At 37.4% G+C, this 14,337-nt stretch overlaps 1 protein-coding gene across 1 annotated transcript in view; it reads right to left on the bottom strand.

The window, feature by feature from the left end:
- The window catches only part of ADAMTSL1 (ADAMTS like 1), a 434,771-nt gene that overhangs the window by 252,729 nt on the left and 167,705 nt on the right, over positions 1-14,337 (bottom strand). The window lies entirely within an intron of this gene.

Below are 14,337 nucleotides of genomic sequence, written 5' to 3'. Positions count from 1 at the left end.
TGTGTGCTTTAAACCCTTCAAGGGCAGAAATCATGCCTTCCAGTTCTTGAATATCCTTCACACTATCTACACCTAATACTGTATAAGTGAGTGCCCCATAAATGGTTATTAATGCTTCTCCATGCACACACCCTCTGTTTTGAAATATTTTTCAAAATGTGGCTGAATCACAGATCATTTTACAATGGATTACTTTTCACCCTACTTGCCAATTGAGCTTAAATTCACTAGAAGCAGACATTTTAAAAAAATTAGAGGTATATTACATGCACCTCAAATACGTCACAGGCATTTTTATTCAGGACTCCATTTGTGACAACAATACCTTATATTTATATGGCACTGCAGATTTTATTTTCATCTAAATTACACTACCTACTCCTTCATTCAAAACTTGTGACATAGGAAAAGAGGATTTTGATGATAAAGGAAACCTCTGAGAAGTATAATGAGTAGTCCAAGGTTAAATAGACAGGAAAGCACTCCAGAAGAGAAGAGAAAGGCAGGTTTTTATTAATTTTTTATTTTTATTTATTTATTTTTATTGTAACACCGTTGACTGTACATATCTGTGGGGTACAGTGCTGAATATCAATATCTGCGTGCAATATGTAATGCTCAAATCAGGATAATTAGTATATTCAACATTACACAATGTAATCATTTTTTGTAGCCCTTTACCAATTCTTTCCTTACCCCGCCACACTTCCCACTTCTGGTAACCTCAGTTCTGTCCTCTCCTTTTGAAAGTTCAAGGAATTATTGTGATTGCTGTATTTTTCTTTCTTTATTTTTTTATTTGTTTATTTTTTAGCTCGCACTTATGAATGAGGACATGCGGTATTTCTCTTTCTGTGCCGGGCTTATTTCAATTAGCATGATTTTCTCTAAGTTCATCCATGTTGCTGTGAATGGCAATATTTCATTCCTTTTTATGGTAGAATAGTATTCTATTGTGTAAATATACTACATTTTCCTTATCCAGTCATCTGATAATGGTCATTTCGGTTGGTTCCAACTCTTGGCTATTGTAAATAGTGCTGCAATAAACATGGGAGTGCAGGTGTCCCTTTGACATGATGATTTCCATTCCTTTGGGTATACACCCAGCAGTGGGATTGCTGGATCGTATGGCAGTTCTACCTGTAGTTGTTTGAGGAAACTCCATACTGTTTTCCATAATGGCTGCACCAATTTACAGTCCCCCCAACAGTGTAGAAGGGGTCCCCTTTCTACATATCCTCTCCAGCATTTGTTATTCTCTTTTTGATAATAGCCAGTCCGATTGGGGTGAGATGGTATCTCAACATGGTTTTTATTTTCATTTCCCTGATGCTGAGTGATGTTGAGCATTTTTTCCTGTGTCTGTGGTCATTTGTATATTTTCCTTTGAGAAATGCCTATTCAGCTCCTTTGCCCAATTTTTAATTTGGTTATTTGGTTTTTTACTGTTAAGTTGTTTGAGTTCCTTGTATATTATGGATATTAATCCTTTGTTGGATGCGTAGTTTGCAAACATGAGAAAGGCAGGTTTTTAAACTCACCAACATATTGAGAATCTCTGTGGGATTCTTTGTTTAGACATATCTTTCCAATATTATATATTATCATCCTGGCATTGGAAGAATTTAAATAAAAGAATCCCCAAAGCTACCCAATTTCTCTGAACCTTAACATTATTATCCTATCTTTGGGAGAAATTAGTTTAAATAAATGAATCTCAGAAGTTACCCAACTTCTCTTATCCTCATTTTCCCTGTTTGTAAAATAGGGAAAACAATTCATAATGTTGTTGTGAACAGATATAAATATAAATATGGATATAGATTTATAGATGCACGGCCTAAAACACAGTAGGAATTCTGTAAATATTATTTTCCTCCCTCTATTCCAAATCTCCTTAAGGACAGTGACTGAAAGACTATTGTTATTGTGTTTTTAAACACTCCAAGACCCCCAGCACATCACCTGCTGAATGAGGAAAGAGAATCATCTGCTCTCAATTCCTCCCCCGAAGAGCTTTTATTTATCAAGTTCTCTTCAAAGCCGAATATTCTACTCACATTTCAATCTTATAGCTGTTTTTTAAAATCATACGCTGTTGAAGAAAAGGCTGAATTTCCGATAGCTAAGAGGGTGTGGCATAGGAGAACCAAACATGTAAGAGGAATATAGAAAAGGAACAAAAAAACAGTAAGACTGGGCCCACAGAGCTTTAAATGCCTTGCAAAAAGACATGAATTTTTAAGTTTGCAAAAAAAAAAAAAAAAAACTCAAAGCAGTTAAAACAATGGGATTTCTAGAAATAGAAAGTCTTTGTTTATCCACAGGTCAAATAAAGGGCAAGGAAAGGGGACGCTTTCTGTTTGGCCCTGCAATGCTTGGCGGCAGGCTTCTGAGCCACATAGCTCAGGCCGCTTCCTTCTTGTTCTGCTGAGAAGTGACTCACATTCCACACGCTGGGACATTAACCCTAGCTTTTAGCTGATGCGGTGACATTTGTATGCTGCCCAAATAAGAGCCAGGAGGAACCTAGGAAGTCATTGGGGGAAGATGGTAGGTGGAGGCAGCAGACCAGGCAAAAGTAGAATACCTTCTGATGCCCTCTGCACATGCCTAGTCAAAGAGAAATACAGAGCAACTCAGGCTTGTGCAAAGGGCACAGGGTAGGAAGTGTCACAGCCTGTGAAGGGCTGATGGCCCCCTGGCAGGGCATTAGGCGATCAGTAAATTCATCACTGTATTCCACAAATATTTTTTGATGTCTCTTAGTGTCAGGCTCCATGCTAGCTACTACAATTCAGTGACAAAAAAGACAAAGCATCAGCCTCACAAGACGGTCCCTTTTTCAGGATAAAACATGTGGACACATACTACACACTAAATCCCACTCGTAGAAATCCCCAAAGCAAAGAAACCCATTTTACTCGAGTTAACCCAGCATGTACCCATTGTGGTTATCCAGGGAAACTTTTTCTTATGTACGGTGTCTGCTGTTAACATCAGCTAATATATCTCAGAAGATACTCTAGGAAATGGTGCTTTTAATTTGACAAAAAACAAAATGGGAAAAAACAATAATTAAAATTTTAATTTTCTGCACATTGATAAAAAGCCACACTTTGAATTGTATATATATATGTATTAATAATTGTCTTATTTGCTGATAAATTCTCAATGATTTGAGACAGGCTGGGGGATTCTTCTACTTGGCATCTACCACAGTGTTGTGTACAGAGAGGTGTTTAAGATCTCCCAGAATGTGTGAGCAATCTGGTCGCAAGACCTGCCTCCACAGTGATTAATGCTGTTGGTGTGGTGGTGAGGCAGGTGGCCATATCTTCTCCCACCGTGCCACACCTTCCTCTGGGTGCCCTTTCCTATAAAGGCACATTGTTCTATGATAAAGTGCATCTCACCTAAGCTGTACTGGTTTTGTTGATGGAACCATGATGCTAGTCTTCAGGACATATTTCTAGGTTCCTAATTAACAATTCTAAGAGACCTGCTTCAGAGATCAGATAAAGATAACATCTTTCTCACTTAAATAGACAAACTTTCCATGGAAATCATAAATTCTGTCATTTCACATACGTGGGTTGCAAATAACCTTTCTCAAGAAAACTGTTTCTCAGGATTGTACCTAAAAGTTTTCCTTCAAAAAAAAAAAATCTACATCTATATGTATGATTGATGGAGTTTGGATGTGTTGTCCCCTCCAAAACTCATGCGGAAATTTGATCCCCAGTGTGGCAGGGTTGGAAAGTGATTGAGTCATGGGGGCGCATCCCTCATGAATGGATTAATGCTCTCCCTGGAGGAGGGGGGATTAATGAGTGAGTCCTCGCTATATTAGTTCCTCGCGAGAGCTCTTTGCTTAAAAAGACCCTGGCACCTTCTCTCTCTCTCTTGCTTCCTCTCGCCATGTGATCTGCTTGTACCCGCCAGCTGCCTGTTGTTTTTCTGCCATGAGTAGAAGCAGCCTGAGGCCCATGCCAGATGCAGCTGTCCCAGAATCGTAAGCCAAATAAACCTCTTTTCCTTATAAATTACCCAGTCTCAGGTAGTTCTGTTATAGCAACACAAAATGGACTAAAACAATGATGAATCTTCAAAAAGTTTATGGGAAGATTTGTATTACCTCTCAATCACATTTTTCCACAAATTTTTTGAAGCACCCTTCCTTGTACATTTCACATCTTTCTATATAGAACATTTTATATTCATTTTAAAATCTTGTCATATGTGGATGTTATATGTGATTCACTGCCATATCAGTGAAAGATTACAATGATAATATTTTTAAAACACAGGATTTCCTATTCTGATATCTTATTTTTAGATCTGTTGATAAATTCATGTTTTTAAAAATTCTTCTCTCTAAGTCTATAGGGCTAATGTTTAATTTAATTTTATTTTTTAAAATGAAAGACCCATTTTTAATATAATTGGCTACATATAAAAATAATCTGCCAATCTTGAGGAGGTTTTAATGGTAAATTTTAAAACTTCAAGCTAATTTTATTATGTTTAAAATAAATCCAATAAAATAAGGAGAAGCTGAGCATTTCAGCCTTTTAATTTTTTCCCCCCAATTTATCAGTAATTGCATAATGGAGGACGTATATTGGACAGGCCAAACAAGATTCCTTCCCCATCCCAGTTGGGGAATTTCATCTTTTCAGTTTCCTAGGCCAAAATCTTTGGAGCCATCCTTGACTTTATATTTAATCAGTTAGAAAGTCCTATCGTCAAAATACCCTACTTCATTGATTTTAACAGAAACAACTTTTCATATCTTAACATATATGAAATCAGAATGCATCTCACAATTAATGGTGTCTTCTGTTCTTTCTCACCCAGGCAGTATCTTTGCCTGCACAGGTGCTAACATCAAAACAGCCAGTATCAAACTTGCAAAATGGGTGTCAGCACCTTGGAAGAAAATTCCAAGACAATGGTGGAACAAACTCATTCAACCCTGTGAAATCAAACGGTGGAGGAAGTTGTAGGGAGATGAGGAATCAAAGGCACTTAACAACATTCTCATAGAGGGAGTCAAAAGCTGGCTAGCTCTACGTAACCGCAAAGCTGAATTAAGAACCCAGTACCAAGACTTCTGCTTCTGGCCAAGATGACAGGACCAGATTTAACATCCTGCCTAAAACAACCAAAAATTCAGACAAAATTATATGAAACTATGGTTTCTAAGACACTGGACATCAGGTAAGAAGGGTAGCAATTCCTGAGAGTCAGGAAGCAAATGAGGTAAGACATAAAACTGCCCTAGCTTACTGGCATGAAAGAGTTTCTGGGATGTGGCTTTGGAAGTGGAAATTCTTCTACAGCTCCGTAGATTTCCTGAGTTAAGGAGACAAAAGTAAGAGTCTGAGAAGACCAAAGCAGTTAGAATTTGTAGGATTAAATACCAGAAAGGAGAGAGCTATACAGAGAGGGAACTCTGGAGACCTAAGAAGGTCCCCTTTAAGAATCCAACAGCATACTGATCAGTACATGAATGGGAGGGAACTGCCTGAGGCTGGAGAAAGAACCACATGAAAGAATTATAGAGAAGAGCATAGGGCAATCATACAGGGCTGAGAATAGTATCTTATCCCACCAGCCAGCCTGGAAAACTTCATAATTCATGGAACACTGAGTACTCAGAAGGCTTCCGTAGAAGGGCACAATCAGCTCTGCACTAAACATGGCTTTGGCCCCACCTACCAAATTTTAAGACCCAAAAGGATTAAACTGACTTAAGCAACTTAACTGCTCCCAGAACAAAGCTCAAGAATATTTATAGGAATACAAAAATATCTAGTACTTGATAAAGTAAAATTTGCAATGTCTGGCATCCAGTCAAAAATTACCAGTCATTCAAAGAAACCAAAAAATACATCCCATACTGAAGTAAAAAAAAAAAAAAAAATCAATCCATCAAAACATAGAAAGAACATTAAACAGTTACTATAACCATATTCCATATGTTCAAAAAGTTAAGTATTGAAAAATAAATCTCCAGGCCCAGAAAGTTTCACTGGTGAATTCTAACAATCTTTTAAAGGAGAAATAATATAAATTCTATACAATCTCTTCCAGAAAAATGAAGAGGAGGGATCACTTTTCAACTCATTATATGAGGCCAGCATTAGGATGAGATCAAAACCAGACAAAGACAGTACAAAAAACGAATACTACAGACCAGTATCTCTCATGAACATAGCTGTAAAAACCCTCAACAAAATATTGACAAATCAAACCCGCAATCTATACAAAGAATAATACACCGTGACCAAGTAGAGTTTATCTCAGGAATACAAGATTAGTTCTATATTTGAAAAACAATTAATGTAATCCATCACCATAAAAGTTTAAAGAAGAAAAACTATATGAGTGTATCACTTGAGGCAGAAAGGAATTTGATAAAATCCAACATTCATTCATGATAATAAATCTCTGCAAACTAGGAAAATAAGGGAACTTCTCAATCTGATAAATGGCATTTACAAAATACCTACAGCTAATGTCAGTACAACTCAATAGTGAGAAACTGAATGCTTTCCTAAGACTGGGAATGAGATAAGGATGTCTATTCTCACCACGCCTATTCACTATTGTATTGGATGTCCTAGCCAGTACAATAAGGCCAGAAAAAAATAAATAAAATAAAATAAATGGCTTCCAAATCGACAAGGAAAAAACAAAATCATCCTTATTTGTAAACAACAGGATTGTTTATGCAGAAAATCCCAGTAATCTACCAGAAAACTCTTAGAACTATTCAGTGAGTTTAGCAAGTTTGTGTAACATATGGCCAACATGCAAAAATTAGCCATGTTTCTAGAAACCAGAAATATGCAAATGAAAACAGAATTAAAGAATACAATGCCATTTGTAATAGCTTAAAAAAAATGACAACAGGTATAAGTCTAACTAAATATACAGGATCTGTATGCTGAAAACTAATAAAGGCTGATGAAAGATATCAAAGACCTGAATAAACGGAGAGACGTAGTCCTCATAGGGCGAACAACTTAACATAGTAAAGGTGTCAATCCCCTTCCCCGAATCAATCTGTAGAATTAACATCATTCTAGTCAAAATATAAACAAGATTTTTTGTAGATATGAACAAGCAGATAGGAAAATTTATATTGAAAGAAAAAAAAAAGACAAAAAACTCCACCCCAGAATAGAATAGCCCAAATAAGTTTAAAAACAAAAACAAAGTTGGAGGAATCATACTACCTCATTTTAAGACTTACTTTAAAGCTATAGTAACCAAGACAACGTGGTACTGGTAAAGAGGTAGACACATATATCAGAATGGAGAGTCCAGAAATAGATCTACACAGAAATAGCAATGGATTTTTGACAAAGGTTTAAAGACAATTCAAGAGATAAAAGGTTGTCTTCTCAACAAATGGTGCTAGAAGAAGCATTTAGCATGCAAATACAAAAAAATCAACTTCGATATAAACTGTGTACCTTATACAAAAATTCAAATAGGTTATTGATCTAAAGGTAAAAATGTTGAACTATGACACTTTCACAAAAAAAGAGCAGAAAAGCTTTATGACCTGGGATTAGGCAAGTTCTTAGACATGACATTAAATGCACAGTTCATTAAAGGAAAAAAAATAACTTGGTTGTTACCTAAATTAAAAGCCTTTGCTTTGTGAAAGATAAGGTTAAGCAATTAAAAAAAAAAATGCTACTAACAGAGAAAATATTTTCAAATCACATATCCAATAAAAAACCTAGAATATATAAAGAACTCTCAAAACTCAACAGTAGGAAGCCAAACCACCCATTTTTAAAATGAGTGAAAGACTGGAACTGACACTATACCAAAGAGGAAGACAGTGCGTGTGTGGCAGGTAGAGTTACATGCACCTCCCCTCTGCCAAAGATGTTCTTGAACCTATGAATATGTTTGTAACATGACTAGGGGTAATTAAGGCTGCTGATGGAATTAAGATTGCTAATCAGCTGACCTTTAAATAAAGAGATTATCCTGGATTATCTGAGTGGGCTCAATGTAATTATGTAAGTTTTTTAAAATAGAAGAGGGAAGCAGAAGAGGAGGTTAGAGTCAGTGCTTTGAAGACTCCAAGAAATGAATATAGCCTCCAGAAGCTGGAAAATCAAAATAGGAGGAAAGTGCATTTTCCCCTAGTGCTTTCAGAAGGAACACAGCCCTGCTAACACCTTGATTTTAGCCCAGTAAAACCCATTTCAGACTTCTGACCCTCCAGAACTATAAAATAATAAATTTGTGTTGCTTGTTGCTTTAAGTCACTGTTTGTGGTAATTTGTTACAGCAGCAATTGCAAACTAATATGCAACATGAAAAGATGTTCAACATCATTAGCCATTAGGAAAACACAAATTAAAACAATTATGAGATACTACCATATACCAATCAGAACAGCTAAAATTAAAAATACTGACAACATCAAGTGATGACAAGAATGTGGAGCAAGTGAAACTCTCATGCATCACTGGTGGAAATGCAAAATGGTGAGCCACTCTGGAAAACCGTCTGGCTGTTTCTTAAAATGTTAAATATATACCTACTATATGATTCAGTCATTCTACTTCCAGGAATTTACCTAAGAGACATGAAAGTGGATTTCCATACAAAAACATGTACATTGTATTTATAGCAATTTTATTTGTAATAACCCCAAAGTGGAAACCACCCCAATGTCTATCAACAGATGAACTGATAAACAAGCTATGGTATCTCCATACAATGGAGTTACTACCCAGCAATAAAATAAAATGAACTGTTGATACATGCTACCACATTAATGAATTTCAAAATAATTATGCTGAATGAAAGAAGCCAGAGAGAAAAGAGTATATACTGTATAATTCCATTTATATAAAACTCAAGAAAATGCAATTTAATCAATAGTGGCAGCGGTTGCCAGGGGACAGTGGCAGGAGGAAGGAAGAGGGAAGGATTACAAGGGACACAAAGAAACTTTTGGGATGATGAATATATTCATGATCTTGACCATGGTGATGGTTGACAGGTGTATGCATATGTAAAAATGTACCAAACTGGGTACTTTAAATATGAAGTTCATTGTATGCCAATTAGACCTGATTAAGATGGTTTTTTTTTTTTTAAAAAAAAAAGGGCCCAGTACAAATGAATTTTTAAAATTTGTTCCTTAATTGATACATGACAATTGTGTATATTTATAGGGTACAATGCACTATTGGTACATGTATACAGTGTGCAATGACTCTTTCAGGGTAATTAGTATCCATTTCTTTGTGTTGGGAACATCCAAAATCCTCTCCACTAGCTATTTGAAATTATACAGTATATTGTTGTTAGCTGTAGTCTCCCTACAGTGCTATAGAACACTAGAAATTATTCTTCCTATCTGGCTACAATTTTATATCCATTGACCAATCTCTAGTAACCACTACTCTACTCTCTACTTCTATGAGATCGACCTTTTTAGCTTCCACATATGAGAACATGTAGCATTTCTCTTTCTGTGCCTGGCTTATTTCACTTAAGATAATTTCCTCCAAGCTCATCTGTGTTGCCACAAATGGCAGGATTTCATTCCTTTTTATGGCTGAGTAGTATTCCATCATGCATATAAAGCACATTTTCTTTATCGAGGCAGCCTGTTGATGGACATTTAGGTAGGTTCCAATTCTGACTAATGTGAATAGAGCAGCGATAAACATGGGAGTGCAGGTGTCCCTTCGATTTGTTGATTTCCCATACTCCGTAATGGGATTGCTGGATCATATAGTAGTTCTATTTGTAGTTTTTTGAGAAATTTCCATACTGTTTTTCCATAATGGCTGTACTAATTTACATTCCTATCAACAGTAAGAGTTCCCCTTTCTCTGGATTTTATTTATTTTGTGGATTCTTTTTAAAATGCTGTATCGCCAGGGCTCCTGATGATGTATAGAAACTGAGCCAAAGATGATCAAAGAGTTGAATTTTGAAAAAAAAGTTTTATTTTGGTTTTATTTATCAATTTGTTTGAGTTTTATTTTCCTTTTGTATATGCACAGAGTAATGTATAATAAAAATATGTCTAAATCTAAAGGATTTTTTAAGAACTATGAAGTAAAAACCTTAAGTGATCAGAAAGTATTGTGTCATGGTTTCTTAGTTTCAATGTCAGCTATTTTTTTTCTTTCTTCATGACATAAAATAACAGTGCATTTTTCAATCAATGATGTCTTAGATTCAAGGAAATACAATAGCTCCAGAATTAGATCACTTCTCATCCTTCTACAGCTCCTGGTCCAGTCCAGGCCATCATCGCTCCTGGCCTGGCTTACGGTTCTAGCTTCCTAACTGCTGTTCCCATGTCCACGGATGGCCCCACAGCAGTTTATTCTCAACACAGTAGATAGAGTGTCATTTAAAAAAGAAAATCAAACGAGATCATTTTTCTGCTCAAAATCTTCCAGCAACTTCTTATAAGATCCAAAGTCCTTACAAGACCCTAAATACCTGTGCCATTCTCCACCCCACCTCACCACCTTCCTGCCTTCATTATTCCCTCCAGTCTTTCTGAAACTCACTTCACGTTCATCAGACTGGCTTCTTTGCTCGTCACAAAATATGTCACAAATGCTAACACCTCAGGACCTTTGCCCTTGCTTTTCCCTGTGCCTGGAAATCTCTACCCTCTGACTTCTGCATGGTGCCGTCTTCTCACCTTCATCAGATCCTTGCTCAAATGCCATCTTTTCAGTGAATCCTTTCCTTACTAACATGCTTGAAACTGCAATTCCCCTTCAACACCCTTGGCGGCAGCCCATCCCCATCTCTGTTCTCCTTTCCTGCTTTCTTTTTTCCATGGCTCCTATCACCGTATGACATATATACATTTCATTTAGTTCTTTGTCTGTTTATCTGTCTGTCCCTCACACGAGTATGTAAGTCCCATGAGAAACATGGATTTTTGTTTTGTTCTTTGCTGTGTTTTCAGTGCTTAGAACAGTTCTTCAGCAAACAGCAGGTGCCCAATAAATATTTGCTGTTGAACGAATTAATATACATTCTCGAGTGGCTTGTGAGGATAGCCCGCAGCAGCCAGGTGCAAGGTGGAAATTTCTTTAACGTTTTGTGTTTTCTTTAAAAAACTCATATGTATGTTGCACTTTATAATGGAGAGACCTGTGTTTTATTATAAACATACATTACCTCAAAAATTTTTGAGCCAGAATAATAGTCCAGGAAAATGTTTACCCATAGCATAAGCAGCATTCTGAGAAGCACAGCTTTAAGCATTAGGACCTTCATTTTATCTTGATATAAATTAGTTTATACAGACACATATGAGAGGTCTGCAAAACTGGAGATATCAAACTGATAGCAAATAGGCTGGCTCTAGGCCTAAGTTTATTCTGAATACACTTGGAAAATACGTAGTACAGTACAACTCAATACACCTTGTGAGAAAATGAGTCTTTAAATTACAAGAATCAAAAGCAAGGTAATGTCAGCTAAAATTGATTCTATTTTTTTGTTGGGCTGGAGGAGTCAAGAAGAAATGACTTGGAGAAATGCAAAGACAATGCTATTAGTAGACAGTCTCTTCCTTTAAAAAGTGGGAAAGAATGCCTTGATCTTGCTCTGTTTCCATTATCTGTTTTGTATGGAGCAATTATAATGTGTTTTATGTCAAAGATGGTTTCTTTTTTATTCACCAGCAAATAGCAGCCATTTGATAACTTTCTACTACTTCTCCTTTTTCTTCTGGCACTTTCTCCCATGGTCTTTCTCCACTCTCCTCTTTTTTCTTTGTTCCCCTGAGGCTTGATAACAAAAGAAAAAAAAAAAAAAACTTGGATATAAGTTCAGAAAGAAAATGAGTTCAATGTGGGGAATCCAAATGCTAGGAGTTTGAAATGAGCATGTGGCTGGCTTACGGTTCCTTTTGGCAGAACATAGGGGAGAGACCTGGCAAAACTCCTCCAGGGGTGGAGAACTGCTCACCTGGCCAGTACACAGGGGATGCACAGAGCAGCCCAATCTTCCTGCCAATGGATTGCCTTGCAGTCTGTAAATATAAGGTGGAATATTCTTCCAGGGTGGAGAGAACCTAAGTGAGGTGGTTTGCTCAGCATCTGCTATAGATTGTAGGGAGGTGCGTGCACATGCTGGGCTTTATTGATATAAATCATTTTGTCATGAGGTCTCATCAGTGCTCAGGTAAATGAGTCAATTGCATTTTGTCATTATGTGCAATCATCAGGTTGTATATTATATAATTTATCCACTGTTGGTTTTGAATAGAGCAATTTTCACTGAGGTATTTATTTTCAGACCTGGAGATGACAAATGACTCTCAATTTGCTTCAGTTTGTTCCTTCAGAGCTTCTCCACCTTTGTTCCAGTGATTTGGGCCCCAGAGGTCACTGACATTTCCTAACAAAAGGGTAGCAGGAATGTCCATCTGAGCAGAGTGTTCCAGCTACTCCGTGAGAACAGGAAGGTAGGGGCATGAGAATAAAGAAGAATCTCCACCATTAAAAACACATTCTGAGATACTGCTATGCAGCAGTTACTGCACACATGCATGGCATGTCCTTCTGTGCCTAACAGTAATTCATAGATTTCTAGATAATAAGCACTGACTCAATTACGTGACAAATAATTAGAAGGATGTGAACTCTCCTCACATTCCTTAAAGAGTTCTATAAGAGTGACCCTTTAAATGAAACTTTTTTCAAATACCTAACTACGATTTCAGAAATTTCCAAAAGAATCACGCTTCTATCCATTTCTGGTTTTCATCTTCTAACTTAATTTTTCATCTCATAGAAGAAGCTACCAACACACATGACCAAAGAAAAATCTCACCTGAATGTACTATATCAATGTCTAAGTTACCTCATCCTTCATTGTATCTGCCAGTCTTTTAAAATTTTTATTTTCTATTTTTTGCAGAATCACATTGTTCACGGCCTCCAGGGGAGTCAGTCCTTAAGCTGGCACCTCCAACTTCTCACGTGTTTAAAGTCTTAGTATTTCTTCCTGCCCCTCTTCTCCCCCGGAGCCTCGTGCTTTTGGTAAGCCACCTTTTCATGACTCCCCAGAATAGTTCTCCAGTGCACACCAGAATAACTGCACCTGCCTTTCTTCTCCACCTACCAAGTCCATTTAAAGCCACAAACCCACCATACATCAATTGTTTTCCTCCATCTAGTTGACAAGTAAAGAGAACATAACCACACTCAGTAAAGATATTTATTCTCATTTCCCAAACCAAGGGAGATGTGAACAGAGGTTCTTAATCCAAGGATGTATTGAAGGATCAGAATAATGGCAAAATTGGGGACAATATGCCTAGCAAGGTCAAAATAATTTTAAAAATGCATGTCCTTGAGTACAAGGGCTGTCTTATTTATATCTATATCTACTGTAATGCCTACAACGGTGATTGTTGCAGAGGACAATGTATTATAAAATGACCTGGATTAATGTGTGACTCTATCGTTGGCTTAGGTATTACGAGAATTTATAGCATTCACCCTAGCAGGACCCAAGTGGCAGACATCTGACGCACCTTGCCTTGATCCATCTATGCACATTACAAATGTCCCAGCACAGAGACAGTCAGTCAGTCAGCAGGGCTGTGAGACAGTCCAGAGGAACAGAGAAGTGCTTAGGCTCTGGAGTCAGACTCTGGGTTCACATCTTGGCTATATTAATTTACAATTCTGTGACTCTACGAAAGTCACGCAACCTGGCTAAGCCTCAGTTATCTCCTCCATAACATGGCGATTAAGAGTCCCTTGCTCTTGAGGTTATTATAAAGATTACCTGAGATGATCATGTGAAGTACCCAGCATATACATGTCGACCAAGCGTACATTTATTTGCTGGTATAGAGAGATTAGGACACAAAGGTCAATAAAGGGCTTCACATAACCACTGCCCAATATTAATTGAAAGAACCTGTATCAGCACTGACCAAAGGCTACTTTGTAAAGGAAGACCATGTAATTTCACAGTGATAGGAGTGAATTTGTACCAATCTCCCCCATCTCCCTTCTATATTCCACAGGCACAACAGACTACACAGGAGGTGGCAGCTGGGATGCACTTTGTCCTCATGCTGGCGGCAAAGCTCAAGTTTGTAGGGAGAGTGGCTCTAGACCCACGTCTAGCTCACTCCTGCTGTGCCTCAGAAGGAAAGCTTTCCACCTCAGGTTGTAGTCGGTGACCCGACATATCCCGCCTAAGCTACTCCACAAAACAGGAACATGAAGCTTTCCACATTTTCAGATGTCTTCATTTTGGTGGAGGTGTCATTTCCTGGCTGCAGGG

Source organism: Cynocephalus volans, chromosome 16 (assembly GCF_027409185.1).
Source record: "Cynocephalus volans isolate mCynVol1 chromosome 16, mCynVol1.pri, whole genome shotgun sequence".
Classification (NCBI taxonomy): Eukaryota; Metazoa; Chordata; class Mammalia; order Dermoptera; family Cynocephalidae; genus Cynocephalus; species Cynocephalus volans.
This window is presented reverse-complemented; position numbering and strand designations above follow the sequence as displayed.